The sequence below is a fragment of the Lagopus leucura genome, unplaced genomic scaffold, assembly GCF_019238085.1.
Source record: "Lagopus leucura isolate 7727_CA_CO unplaced genomic scaffold, USGS_WTPT01 Super-Scaffold_100001, whole genome shotgun sequence".
In the NCBI taxonomy this organism is placed as follows: Eukaryota; Metazoa; Chordata; class Aves; order Galliformes; family Phasianidae; genus Lagopus; species Lagopus leucura.
In genome coordinates, this window is record NW_024962262.1 from 17,781,161 (window position 1) to 17,795,595 (window position 14,435).

The following is a 14,435-nucleotide window of genomic DNA, read 5'->3' on the forward strand; positions in this document are numbered from 1 at the left end:
TTCAATCTCCTGTGTTTCTTTCATGACTCTGTTCAAGGCTAATGATGTCACATAGAAACACAGTAACAAAAGTAAACATAGAAAAGCATGCATTTCCTTTTTCAGTGAGAATGCATTCCTGTTTCCTAAATAAATATATTTACCATATTGCATATTAAGATTGTTATTGAAAATGAACATTTTTAGTGGACCTATGACTGCTTATGCTCAACATAATTTACCGCTCTGCTTATTTGTGCCATCCACATACTTTAGAATAAATTATATATTTACTTCACTTGAAGAAGCAAACAAACAAACAAAAAAACAAACATGAGCATCACAGTCTGTTAAATACCAATTGCAACCTTGTCCTTTAATGATTAATTCCACTGACAACAACTTTTAGCCCAGTTCTTACTCAGTTGAGCTTGAAGTTTGCAGTGTCTGGTGATTCATTCTGGCTCTAAAATCTGTGACTTCCTGAATGTTGTCATTCAATTCCTTTTTTTGAAGGGCTTTGGAGAACTCAAAGCACTGTCCTTAACATAATCCTACCATATGCCATTTTGAATAAAGAAAATTGTAGGCAAATTGCCCACACCACTACTACAGTCATCCATGTTTCGGGCTCTGAAAGAATTCTTCATGACTCTGTGTAAAAGTGGTCAGATCTGTTCCTGGTGCTTTTCACATTTTTTCACATTTATGTAAAATGAAGACTTTTTTCTTGCTTGTTCTTGGGTGTTGAAAGGGATAATTGACCTTAACCAAGGTCACTGAGCTTAATTTAAGAGTCCTATATTAGATATAAGGCCCTAGAGGGATGATGAATTAAATGATCAGATAATCTCTTGTGCCCTCAAACTTCATGACATTTTTCATACACTTGGTTTTGACCAGCATGTGGGAAAAAGAAAGCAATTTATCTTTCTGGTTAGAAAAGGATGCACAACAACCACCTTTTTTATTTTTTATTTACAGTCATCTAAATTTTCAATTTGTTCCCTCATCTTGCTATATTCTCACGTCTGCACCTGTTACAGCTTGTTTTTTGGCAGCCAATTTGGTGCTGCATTTCTTGAGAGTATATAAAACTAACACTGTTATGTGGTTCTTCTGACAAACGAAGCACTCATGCAAAGAGAGATGAATGGGATGTCAGTTTTCCCTATCATGGGATCTCCATTTAGTGACCCAGATGAGAACTGAGAGAACTTGTCACAGAGGTGAGACAGGCCAGATATGGCTTTAAATGGGATTCCAAGTCTCACATTGTTTTGAGGTTACTGCTAAAACACTGAATTTGTCATAAAAGACTTGTCAGTTCAGAGTTCATTAAGGTAAAAGATGAGAGTGTTTTATCTGGACACTCTTGAGCCCTCCTACAGTAAGTGTGCTAGTTACAGACCTTGAAAGAAAAAAAAAAAAAAGTGCTTTTGCAGTGTTTTCTTCCAGCTTTCCTTTGGACTGAATCTCTGAGGAATATCTCCTCCTGGCATATAAGTATTTCTTTTCGTTGTTTGTCTTTTTCGGCTTCTTTGTTAAACTTGGAGGTGTGTTTGCAATGTCAATTCAAAGTCCCTTGAGACTTGGCTGAGACTTGAGGTGAGGTGTTAAACTTCACAAGGCAGAATTGGAACACTTAAGGTGAGAGACAGGATTTTAATCACTTGCACTGTTGCTGCCACACTAGAAACTTTGTGACCTCGGCTGAGTTTTCTTTCACTCAGAGTCCAAAATCAATAGAAGTATTCATGACTGGAGAAATGACTTGTGTTTAACTTTGGCCTCAAAGTTGGGAGGCATCAAAAAGCATATTTCTCTAATGTGCAGTTTACAAACTGTGATTCTGAAACCCTGAATTTTACTGTTTTGAATTCCATGTTTTGTAAATAATTCAGAGCTGCAGTACCATACTTGACTGAACACCTAATCCTCCAGCTTCACCTTCATATTTTTCTCACATCACTAAAGATTTGATCTTTTACAAAAGTTAGTGATTCACTCTGACATTTTTTGTAAGAAGGAAGCCATTCTGTAAGAAATGCTACTATATTATTATTATTACTATCTTAAAAATACATTTTTGGAATTTGAGTGGATCACCTACCCAGACTTTATTTCAACATTTTTGTTGCAATGATAAAGCTATGCAAATAGATATAAAATATAAATATAAAATATATAAATTATACAATCTTATAGTTGTTGGAAAATAAAGTAGCTCAAATTTAATAGGTATTGCCTTTTCTTTTTGTCTTTCTTTTTTGTCTTTTCTTTTTTTTTTTAATGTACTTCTGGTTAGCAACAGTAATTGAATTCTTCATAAGCTAATGTAGAACACGACGATATCAAAACTATGTTGAGATCTAGATGGCTATACTAAAAACATTAATTGGACATATAAGCACTGTAGTAACTTATTTTTATTACTCCATATAGCTGCATATATGGATGCAGACCAGTAAAATATTCAGTATGTTGTATGAATGTACACATTGGACTGTGATGCACACAGTTCTTTTGAAATGATCCTGAGGGTATAGAACAAAGACATTTTGACTCTCTCACTTAGCATCTATATACTTGTTTATTAATAGTTTTGAAGCAGAAAGAAATGAAGCTATAAATAAAAACCACCATGTACTATCTGACAAGGATCCCAGCAATCACATCTCATCTTGTGACTTTAAAAGAATTTATGAATGGTAGCAGAATTGTCAGTTCTGTTCATGTCCCGTTGTTAATATGTAAAGTATTCTGATATATATGCATACATACATATGATGGGAGAGAAATAGAATTTCTTAGGCATTTTTGTATATAAGTGGTATACTTAATGATACATGCCATCTAAAGCAAATCTTTGGAACTCATTGTGTTAGAAGAAAAACCCTACTTACTGAAGGAAAAGGAAGAAGTCGATATAGATACAACACTGTACAATTCTAATGTCAAAAAATGACTTCCCACGTAAAATGAGTCCATATCAATCAAGCAATATTTTTTCAAGTACCTATCACTAAGGAACACTGAATGCAACATATGATCTGAGTTTTATGCAGTGTAACAAGATCAAAGAACATATGAAAAGTACTCCACTTATGTACAAACTATCAGCTGCACAAATATGAGATGGAAAATGAGTGGCCAAATGAGGATGATCTGGAAATTATAGAGGATTGCTAACAGAATATGAGTCAACTGTGTCATGTAGTTACAAACAAAGCAAATATCAGGCTACTATGCACAGGCAGAGCATTGCCTGCAAAATGCATCCAATAATCCCTTCTGCTTACTTAGCACTGCTCAAACCTTAGCTGAATTGCTGTGGCCAGCAATGTGGCCAGCAAATCAGAGGGAGAGGCAACTGTGGGAACTGATCTGTAGCTCAGATATATGGAAAATGTTGTGCAGCTGTAAGAACAGTGAAGTATCAAAACAGATTTCCTAGTCTGTTTATCTTACACCCTGCCTTTGGAAGCATTCAAGACTGAGGAAGTGTCAGCCAGGAGTGACGTAGTAACTGATGTTGCTTTGGGCTGAAGAATGGACTGAACGACCTTTGAAAGTTTCTTCCAGCAATATTTTCTAGGACTCTGTTGTCCGATTTTCTTAGATAGATTAAGAAAATGAGTATGTGAAATCTCATTAGGTTTGTAGTTAGAGACAAAAAAGATTCTGTCTTCAAAAGAGCATTAGTAAAGCTCTTGAATGTAAAAGGTTTTATTTCAATCTGAATGAAAGCAAGCTTTGTTGTTCCTTTGATCTGAAAAGAAGTATATTTTCCAAAATAAGGTCCATCATGAGGCAAAGTGACTTTTTTTCAAATTAATTTAGTTTATTTTAGCCTTTGCTTGTATGTTTGTTTTTATTTAATGTAAATTATTTTATCTCTGAAGAGCAAAAATGTACTCTGAAGCCCCTGCAGTTCCTTTACTGAACACTAAAAAGTTCACTTTCACAAAGATTGCAATTGTTTCCTTTGATTATTCAAAATATGTATGTAAGTGCAACCTTGTAGAAAGATTGGTGAGATTGATGAAAGTGTTTGTAGATTTAATGCAATTTCATAGCAATCTATGGAAGCAGGACAAAGTCTGACCAGTTTCATCTGCCAGTCTTTATCTCTGTGGTAAATGGAATTGTAACATAAGGAATATATATATTTTTTTTCCTCAGGAAGTCCAATATGAATTGATTATTTAAATATGATTTTTCTTTTTTTCAGACATCATCACTGTCTTCTTACTTTTTTTCTTCTGCTACTGTGAAGTTCCTACAAATGATTTTATTTTCCAGATTAAGTCCTTAATTGGAGAGATGTCTGTGTTTAAATGACATATGATTAATCTTTAATTTAGCTATTTATTTATTTTGAAAATTGGGAAAAAGAGTCGATTTTGAATCTTCAATTTTGATGAGAAAGAAGAATGTCGAGATACCAGTTCCCCACTGTTTCTACAAGCCTTCTAGATGGCTTTTAAAAGTGTTAACATTAGTCAGGGAGAATCAAAACTTTAAATCAAAACTGAATGTCTATCCAAAAGATATATTGTCTCTCATGCAGAAGATATGAACTTGATGCATGAATTATTGGTTCATATTTTATAGCCTGTTACACAAGTGGTTGGAATAGATAATCATAATGGTCTTTTCCATCCTTACAGTGTATGAATCTGAATTCAGTGTGAGTACGCTGGCAGACAAAATAAAACTCAGTAAGTGAAAGTAAACAATCTTAAAATCAATAGTAGTTACAATAACAGGGGGAAAGAAGAAGAGAAACAAAACAAAACAAAACAAAACACACACAAAAAGAAGAAAATAGCTATGAAGCTCTATAACTCCTGATCAAGCAAACAATAATAATGAAATAATAAACACGATTCTGAAAGGTGACCTGACAATTCCTGTGTTCTCTCCCACTGATGTGGCGATTGATGTGTTGTCCTGCTCAGTAGGATTTCTCAGATAAAATAAAAGCTAGCTGGAAACTGAAAATTATGCTTTCTGGCTGAGTGATGGACTCAGTAATAAGAAAAAAAAAAAATGCTGAAATATGAATCAAGAAAGAAATCAGAAGTGTTTCTCTCACTTGATTTGTTCTGACATGCTAATAGTGATGTAAAAATTTGTTGCAGTTATTAAAGCAGCAGATACAAGAGAAGAGCACACAAGGAGCAGAAAGAGAGTAAGAAGTGGCCATTAAAGTCACAATTAGAAATATAATCTTACCCTTTAACAACACAGGTGTTAACAACACCGCAGACTGCCCTCTCAACTCACCACATCGCTGCTTAAAGAGTGTATCTAAAATAGTCCTCAGCTGGCATGCTTGGAAATGTCATCCTTTAGCAATGTGTGAGCATAGCTTATAACCAGAAAAGCATTAAATGGCTTTCTTTGCATAACTGGACCTGAGAGTGCTTTCAAGTTAATGGCTGTAGGTATACAGCAGCTCTTGCTCTCTCCTTCAGAAATCTCCCTTCTGCCCTAGTTTTCTTGAAGGAAAGCCTGCAGGCCAGACAAGAAGTAAAGCTTGCTTTAAAAGGACCACAAGAGGTCCTTTTAAGGACCTTACTGAAGCATCTCCCAGCAGCAGCTCATGGTTCATTTATTTCTAATATCTAATATTACAAGCAAGTATATTGAGCACTTTCATCTCAAATGTATGAAGCAACAACTTAAAAATATATTCTTCCTCATCTGTGTTCTCATAACTCAATTTGCAGTAGTGAAACGTGAGTATCATGGTCAAAATGTATTAATTGACAATGTCTATACTTTTAATCTTTTGAAACAAACTTTAGATTAATTAATCTTCTTTTGACTTTCATTTCATTAGGTTGAAGTTCTCTCCAACACTAAAGGTTATCCAAACCTTTATTCATATTAGTAACCAGTCTTCATTCATATTTCTTGAAGATGATCAGAAATGTTTATAGTGTTCCAGACAGATATCAGGAGTGCCTTGGAAAATTGCATTAAAGCACTGCACTGTCTCAATCTGTTTTTGGTGTTTTTTTGTTTTTGTTTTTTTTTTTTTGTGTGTTTTTTTTTTTTTTTTAATAGATAAAATGTGCTGAAGGATGATATTTTCTATTGATTTTATACTCAAATACCCGCTCTGCATATTGTAAACAGTTCACCACTTTATCAAAATGAACATAACTGGCTGGTTTTTTTGCAAGTAATAGAAAAAAAGGGGAAAATAATAAAGAGATCCAGCTGACTAAAATATTAAAATGGTCATGGTTAAATTATAAAGTGATTAACACAAAAATGTCTGACAGAAATATTTCAGTTTCTTTGACATTTCTGGAGGAAGATGTTCTACAAGTTTGAAAGCCAAAATAAGAGCTTTAATTTCAATTGCTACTTAGGTTACTCTGAAGTTAATAACTGCTACTTATACCATGGAAACTACAACAGATACAAAGAGCACAATAATATAGATTGACAGCAAATTCTCAGCTGCAAAACACTATTCTTTCAACCCTGTCACCACCGCTACTTACATATTTTCACCAAAGTTGAAAAGGAGACTTACATCACAAGCTCGTAAAAATCTGCTCCAGCGGAAGTGACCCACTGTTTCACAGCTACAATGACAGAGTTGTTTCTAGGAGAATGTTACCTGGGCAGTCCATCTTTCATCAACTCTAACACATGGAAGCCAGAAGATGCCAAATCTGGATAATCTGCTGACTCCAATCTGCTGACTCACTCAGATGAGCTGATTCTTGGTGTGACAACTGAACATGGTCATCTGGAATATGACTCATCACCACTGTCGAAACTCACCATCCAGAGCCTCACTTTACTCATATCCACAATTTGGTCTCTGTAAATATTCAGCAAGCATCAGTGACTGTCAATGAGTGCATTTTTTTTCGCATGGAGCAATTCAATGACACACCTTTGCTTCAAAAGCATTTCCATGTCAGATGGCATTTTGTTAAGACTATTCCTATGCTCCCATCTGTCACATGAAAACAAAATTTAATGCAATATTGTTGGGAAGATTCAGCCTCTACTACCTTCCCACCGACGTCAACCTCTGAACTAGTGAGCCAATATAGTAAAATAAGAGGCATTACTTCTGGAGCAGCCCATTTACAAATCTATAAGCGAGGTTCTCCTATCCAACTCATCCACATTTTACTATTTGCTTTGTAATGTGTGAACTATGATCTTGCTTTGAAGATATAGCTCAGGACTGAAATCCAACAAAGGCTTCTGAAATGACCTTTCATCTAATTTTCACAGCAAATTTCACAAGTACAGGAAGAAAATAATATACATTTTCAAGCACATTTACAGGCAAATTTTGTCACAGCCAGTAGACTTTCACTCCCCTGAGTGTAGGAATGCTACAGGAATTCTGTGAGTCTACAATGCCAAAGCTTTCACACAAAAAAATATTGTGACATACTGTAAACCTTAGTTTTCCTGAATTGGTAAGGGATCTCAAAGGCAGATCTTTGCAAGTACAAGAAGCCCACGAGTCAGCATGGTACAATGACAATAACAGAAATGCTCTTAAAATATTACAAGCCAAACTGCAATTGTGCTAAATAGAAAGCAGACCCATACACGTGACTCCATGACTGTGGCACGCAGAAGATCTGAGCTGAGTAGAGAACTTCATCTCTGAAACATTCCCATGTTTCTTTCCTTGGGTTTTAATCATGGCACAATATTTTGGTCACAAACTTTGCAAGTTATACCTTGGTGAATCTTACCAAGGATTCCATGAGATCTCAAAACATCTTAAAGTTTAGATGTTTGTTCAAGAAAATTAGAGGTGGGAAGACAAAGATGATTAAGATGATTTGTGGTAAAGCTGTTTTTTTCCCCTCCAAAGATCAAAGACCTTCCATGGACTTTCTTTTATTTCCATCAAAGTTCAGAACAGATGTCAAAATCATAAAATATAAGGATAAAAAACTTCATGATGCTGTTTCAGTGTCATTTTTTTTTTTTTTTTTTTTTTTTTTTTTATTTTTTTTTTTTTTTTTTTTTTTTTGCCTGTTTCTGTGTTTTTCCATAAGCCAAATCTATCACGTGTCATTATGTGTCATTTCATGGTTGTGTGAAGGCAAGCCAAATCTTTCATGAATCAATGATTAATCACCCAGGACATTTGGGTTTGGCATTCAAACATATACACAGTATGGGTAAAATAGCATGCAAAATGATTTTCTTGCATTATTTCAGTGGTCTGTGCTTTTCATGCATGATGAGATTTGGATTTTTTCCAAGCCATTTACTCAGACCTACTTCTTTCTAACTGTGTAATTTTAATACGTCTGAATCGAGTTTTTGTTGTGTTCTGTTGGAGAAACATAAACTACAAAGGAAAGGTAGACAATTTTTCTGTCGGCAGAAAGCTTTATAATTCCAGATGGAAAATACCAGAGACTACAAATCTGTGTTTGTTTGCTTTTTTTAAAGTAGGATTTTTATTTTGCATAATATAATCATGCAATCAAGGCTGAGAAAGACCTTTAAGGTCCAGCTAACAACCTGATTAATTAGTCCCATCAGTAAACCACATACCATTTAGTATCACAAAACCACTAAAATTTAAAAGCAACTAAAACCTAAATTCATCACAAAGATATTTTTTGGTAAATAATATAGTCAGTAGAATGGAACAAACTCCTCCTGATAAAATCTTCCAGAAAAATGAAGTGCGTATTTTTTTTCATATTTATTTTCAGTCTCTTACCTGCCTTTTAAAATTTACATTCCTTATGTGGGAATGCTACTTACACCTTGAATCCAAAAGACAGGAGAAAAATCCCAGAAGTCTGCTATTGAAAAATAAATGCAAAAATAAAAAATCTCTATATAAAACATATATAAAACTCTTTGTAATTATGATGAAAAAATATAACAATATATTGTAAAGTATATTAAAAGTAATCTCAGTCCCCAAGCTAATGTTAGCTAATAATTAATTTTAAAAATCAAAAATCAGAAATCATAATTAATTTTAAAATCAAAAATAAAGCTAAACATTATTTATGTGACAACCAAATCCATGAAAAATGATACACCATTTAAATTTGTAATAGCTGGAAGCCTCAAAAGAATATATAAGTAAATTCAAATGCAATGTACCTATTAAATTTGAAAGCATTGATTTATCTGATGGATCAGGTTGGATATTATGAAAAATTTTTACTCCAAAAGTGCAGTCAGGCACAAGGAGGTGGCTGAGTCACCATCCCTGAAGGTGTTCAAGAAATCTGTAGACATTGTACTAAGAAAAATAGTTCAGCAGGAAAATAATGGTAGGTGGATGGTTGGTTGGACTAGAGGGTTTTTCAACCCCTTCCTGCCTGTCTTGAGAGCAAAACTTTCAACTTGACTCAAATTTTTTGAGTTTTTTTTTTTCCTTTTTTCTGCCTTACAAGGCTACAATTGTTGTGTCCCGCAACAATTCTATCCATCATAATAAAAGGTGAGTTGCCACCAAATACTGCTTAACTAGTAATAAGAAAGAGCAGTGAATTTGGTATTGTATAAGCACCAGAACAGCCACCGTCAAATACAGATTAAGGTGCTTAATAATGAAGATGACATATTGAAAAGACAGATAGATAACGAGGACCATGAATAACTAAATCCATTGAGAAGACAGCTAGAATCTGTGGATGGGTAAGACAGAAAATTTGTGTAGAAGGGAAAAAATAGCAATAGATTGCTATGGTGTGATTACTTAAGTACTCCATGCCAGTGAACACAGTATTTTTAACTAATGAAACAAATTTTTTAAGGAAAGGAAAAGATAATTCAATGGAAGAGACAATTCAGATATAGAATGTTGTTTGTTATATTAAGAAGATTGTGAATGCCATCAATACTACTCTAGAGATGACTGACTCTCCCTGCTGGCTCTACAAGGAGCCCTAATTACATATCTAGCTTTAAAATGGTTACTGTTATTGAGATTATTCCCTTCTAGTTAATTCCATTTAAAAGGTTGTTAATGCAGACATGAACTTCTAAAGGCCAGGCCAAACCACTAAATAATAGACAAATATCAAAAGACTACGAGTCAACCTTATCATGCACAGGTTGATAGAGGACATATTATTCAGCCTTTCCTGCCTCTCAAGGATACGACTTAAAACTTTCTTTTAACTGCTCTTTAGCCAACTATTGGTTTCAGATAAGTGCTGAGATTTCTGAGAAACACTGGGGTTTAGGTTTTATATAATGCTGGTACTGTGTCACCTGTGGATACTGGCACTTCAGTTCTTATAAGTCATTACCTCTCTCAGTAGCAATACAGAGCTATTTTATATAAACTGTTTTAGAGTAAACACTGGACTTGAAGATGAAAACATTTTCACAAGAAAAACCCAGAATGCAACTTAAATTCTGAATTTGATAACAGGTGAAATAAAATTAAAAAAAAAAAAAAAAAGCTATAGCTTATAAGTATTTTCTTTGTGGTTACAATGTATGACATAGAGATAGCCTCAGAGTCTGGGTGCTAGTTGATATCTGACAGCACCAAAGGCTACATATTTTTTCTGCTTAGTTTGATGATATTTATATCTACTAACTTAATGTCTTATGACGTCTTACAGTATGCAAAGAAAGTTGAAATGGAAAATAATGCACCAAAAATCCACTTAAAATACTTTTCTTTATTTGAGTGTTTTATAATCACTTTGATTAAAATTAATGAATATATTAGGAAATCATAAAAGCGGAGACTTTTTTTCAACATTTTTCTTTTTTCTAATAAGAAAAAGTAAAAAGAAAAAAAGAAAAAAGAAACAATAGATTATTAGTGATGACAAAGTGGCAATCTGTCCTGTTTTGTGCAGAAGTTTAAGTAGTCAGCTAGAAAGATATCCTGAAAGACACTGGGATTCCAAATATGTAAGTATGATGCCAAATAATATTTTATGAAATAAAAATAAGAATATAAAATACTAGGTAATAGGGATTCTGCATGTGTTCCTTCTGTTAAAAGAGAACAATATTTTGTAAATGCCCTTTTCCACTTGCTAGTGATGAGAAGAAACTTGGGATAATGGAACTTATCCATCAGTTTCTACAAAATTTAAGGATTTCATTTAAAAAAAAAATGTCCACGTACATGCATATAAGAAAGAAATTATCAGAGAAATTTTTTACATTTTCAGCTTCTATTTATTCTTGGTATTTCTCATGATTACAGGTAGTAATATACCTATATATATGTAAAAATATATGAATATATATATATATTTAACTCAGTTATCTTCCTGACAGATATAGAGAAGGATAGTTTCATTGCAGAGTTAAAAACATCAAAGAGGACTCCACCCAAACAAATCAGCCTTCTGTGGCCATTCTGCTTCTAGATGAGATTTGGAAGGTCCTGATTCCACGTATTTTACTGTCTCTCTCTACCTGTTTCCATTACAATTTGCGGTAATTGCAGATATGTTCTCTAATGACTTCTTTATCTTTGCAGGACTGAAATTTACTGTATTTGCCAGCATGTACAGATGGTGTGGGATTTTGATTTGTTTAATTTATAAAGAAAATAACAACAAAAAAAGCAAGGACAAAGAAAATCAAGATGTAGGTGATGTCTTCTAATTGTCAGGTGTAATATTATAGGTGGTAAGTGTGGTAGCTGAAAGGAAATGAAAAGTGGGAGTACAGCCCACACTCATTATGGAGAAGAATTGCAGTGCTTCCTCCTGCCTGGTGGCTGGAAGTATAGAAGTTGAATTGTAAAGAGTGAACACAAAAGAGAAGAATTTTTTAGGGACATCTGATAGACCCTGATTAATACTGAATTACTAGATCTGGGTATGCTTCTTTTCATCTTGGATACATTCTGGCCATATACAGTTTCATATTAGAAATTTTGTCATCTTATCTCTGTAAACTGGGAAAGAAAGTTAGTTGACAGACATGAAACACCAAAGGTTGCTGACATGTCCTGTAAGCAAACCCACAGGCCTGTCCAGCAAGTTGAGCTGTCTTGATTCTATATCCTTATCACCATCAGCTTTTTGAATGCTTGATTATGCCTTAAGAAAAGTGAAGGAAAGGAAAAGAGTGACACTCTGGATCACAGAATCAGAATCACAGAATAGCCAGGGTTGGAAGGGACCTCAAGGATCATGAATCTCCAAGCCCCCTGCCACAGGCAAGGCCACCAATCTCCCCATTTAATACTAGACCAGGCTGCCCAGGGTCCCATCCAATCTGGCCTTGAATACCTCTAGGGACGGGGCATCCACAACCTCACTGGGCAGCCTGTTCCAGCACCTCACCACTCTCTCTTGTAAAGAACTTCCCCCTGACATCCAACCTAAATCTTCCCTCCCTCAACTTAAAACCATTTCCCCTTGGTCTGCTGTTATCTACCTTTTCAAAGAGTTGATTCACCTCCTTTTTGTAGGATCCCTTTAGATACTGAAAGGCTGCAATTAGGTCACTGTGCAGCCTTTTCTTCTTCACTTCTTCTAGATCACTCTCTGTATTAAGCAAAGCAGAGTTTGTATCTTCCCCTTGGCCATCTGGCTATCTTCCACATTTATTTTTAAAAATTAATTTAAAGAAAGTATTTCCGAGTAATACCAGGCAATCATGGAGAGCAGTAAATGAATACCTACCATGTAAGTACATAGTGATCTCTGTCAGGTACTTTTTCCAGTCATACAGCATTATTACTGTAACTGCAAGGATGAGCTTAGGCACTTTCAGAGAACTGTCAGTCACTCTGGTCCACACAGAATCTTAACCAATCTTAAATAAGTCATTTTTTATGTAATTGAAAACAACGTAGGGAAGTGTATGACGTGTCTATCATTGTCTGTCTCCCCTGTTGTAAGGGACAAGACTGGGCTCATAGATACAGTAATGTCAGAAGTGTACTGACATGAGTCAGGAGGCTCATTAATTAAAATAAAGACCACTGATAATGACCAAATTGTTACTTGAACAGTGCCATGCACAGCAGATTAAATGCTAAAGATCTAGGAGAAGTACAGCAGCTAGCTCAAGAGCCTGAAATTGAGTGTGTGTGGAGAGCTTCACTGACTGGCAGAGATCTTTGATTCTCTTAAATATTCAGCTCATCATAACATCCACCATCCAAAGTTACCAGTCCTTTTGTTTGCATTTTCCTAATTCCATCCTAAGAAAGTTCATAAACCTAAAAATCCAAAGAAACTAATCTCTGACAATAGTTTTTTTAGGCATGTATAGTTCAGATACTGGATTTATAAATTACTGTTATTACAGAAAATACACCTTTGAGAAATTTGACTGAATGACACAGCACTTCAGGAGGATAAAATGCATGAAGCAGCATGAAAATGCAACTATGTCCTCTCTCATTTTCAATCAGTGGGATAAACAATAGCTGTACATCACTACCAGCTGCACATTCAGTGACGCTAGAAAACACTTAAAAGCACAGAAGACATAGGTGTATTTCATATGCAGATTGGGTTTTTACCAAGGTAGTAGAGCAACAAAAAAATCTACAGTTTTAACTCTGAGATATATACATTTTCAAATGTACAACTGCCAAGGTTATTTTTTTTCTTTTTTTCTTTTTTTTCCTTTTTTTTTTTTTTTTTAAAGAAGCCCAAGATTTGGCTTTGTTGTTTTAAATGTGAAGATAAAACCAAAGGCAAAAACAGAAAGATAGGGACTGAGATAACAAGATTAGGAAATAAAGATAGTGCTCAAGCATGTCAAGGACAAGAATCCAGCAGATTATTTGTCTAGACAATGACTTTATAATGAATGAAATAAACATTCAAGAGCAGTGAACATATTGAAACCTGGACAGTTAAAGAATAACCTTCCTTTTTAAAACTGTTTGAAATTTTCCTTTAACATTTTGTGCTAACATCTTCTGTCATCCAGAACCAGAAGTCTCCTTTGATACTCTCCTTCATATCCTTCAAATTCCACAACTTGAATAAATCCTTTCATGATTTACTACATATTTTAAATATTTCCTGTTTATATCTACACATTTCAGTCTTCTATCTAAACTACTAAAGACTAACAAAATGTTTTACAATGTTTTGTGCATAATTGCAATTGTACGTATCTACGTGTATGCATGTAGATGCACACTTGGGTAGAACAAGAAAATAATACCAGTATCAAAGGAAGTGTAAGCAGGTTGTTCCACTTGTAAATGTCACGTGTAAGTCTCTGAAAGGAGCTATGAAACTTTATATCAGATACAAATCTGAACTACACATCTGTCCCTTTTACCTTATTAGACCCTATAGTACTGGAATTTAATATTTTCTTTATTCCTTCTATTGCCATTTATATTTCTATTCACTTCATTTAATAAAGTGTTCTAGGACAGAGACTAGACCTTTCCACAAAGCATCTACAAAATTTGCAGATGTAACAGGCTAAAAGATTTAGCTGAATATAAAGTCTCTATTTAT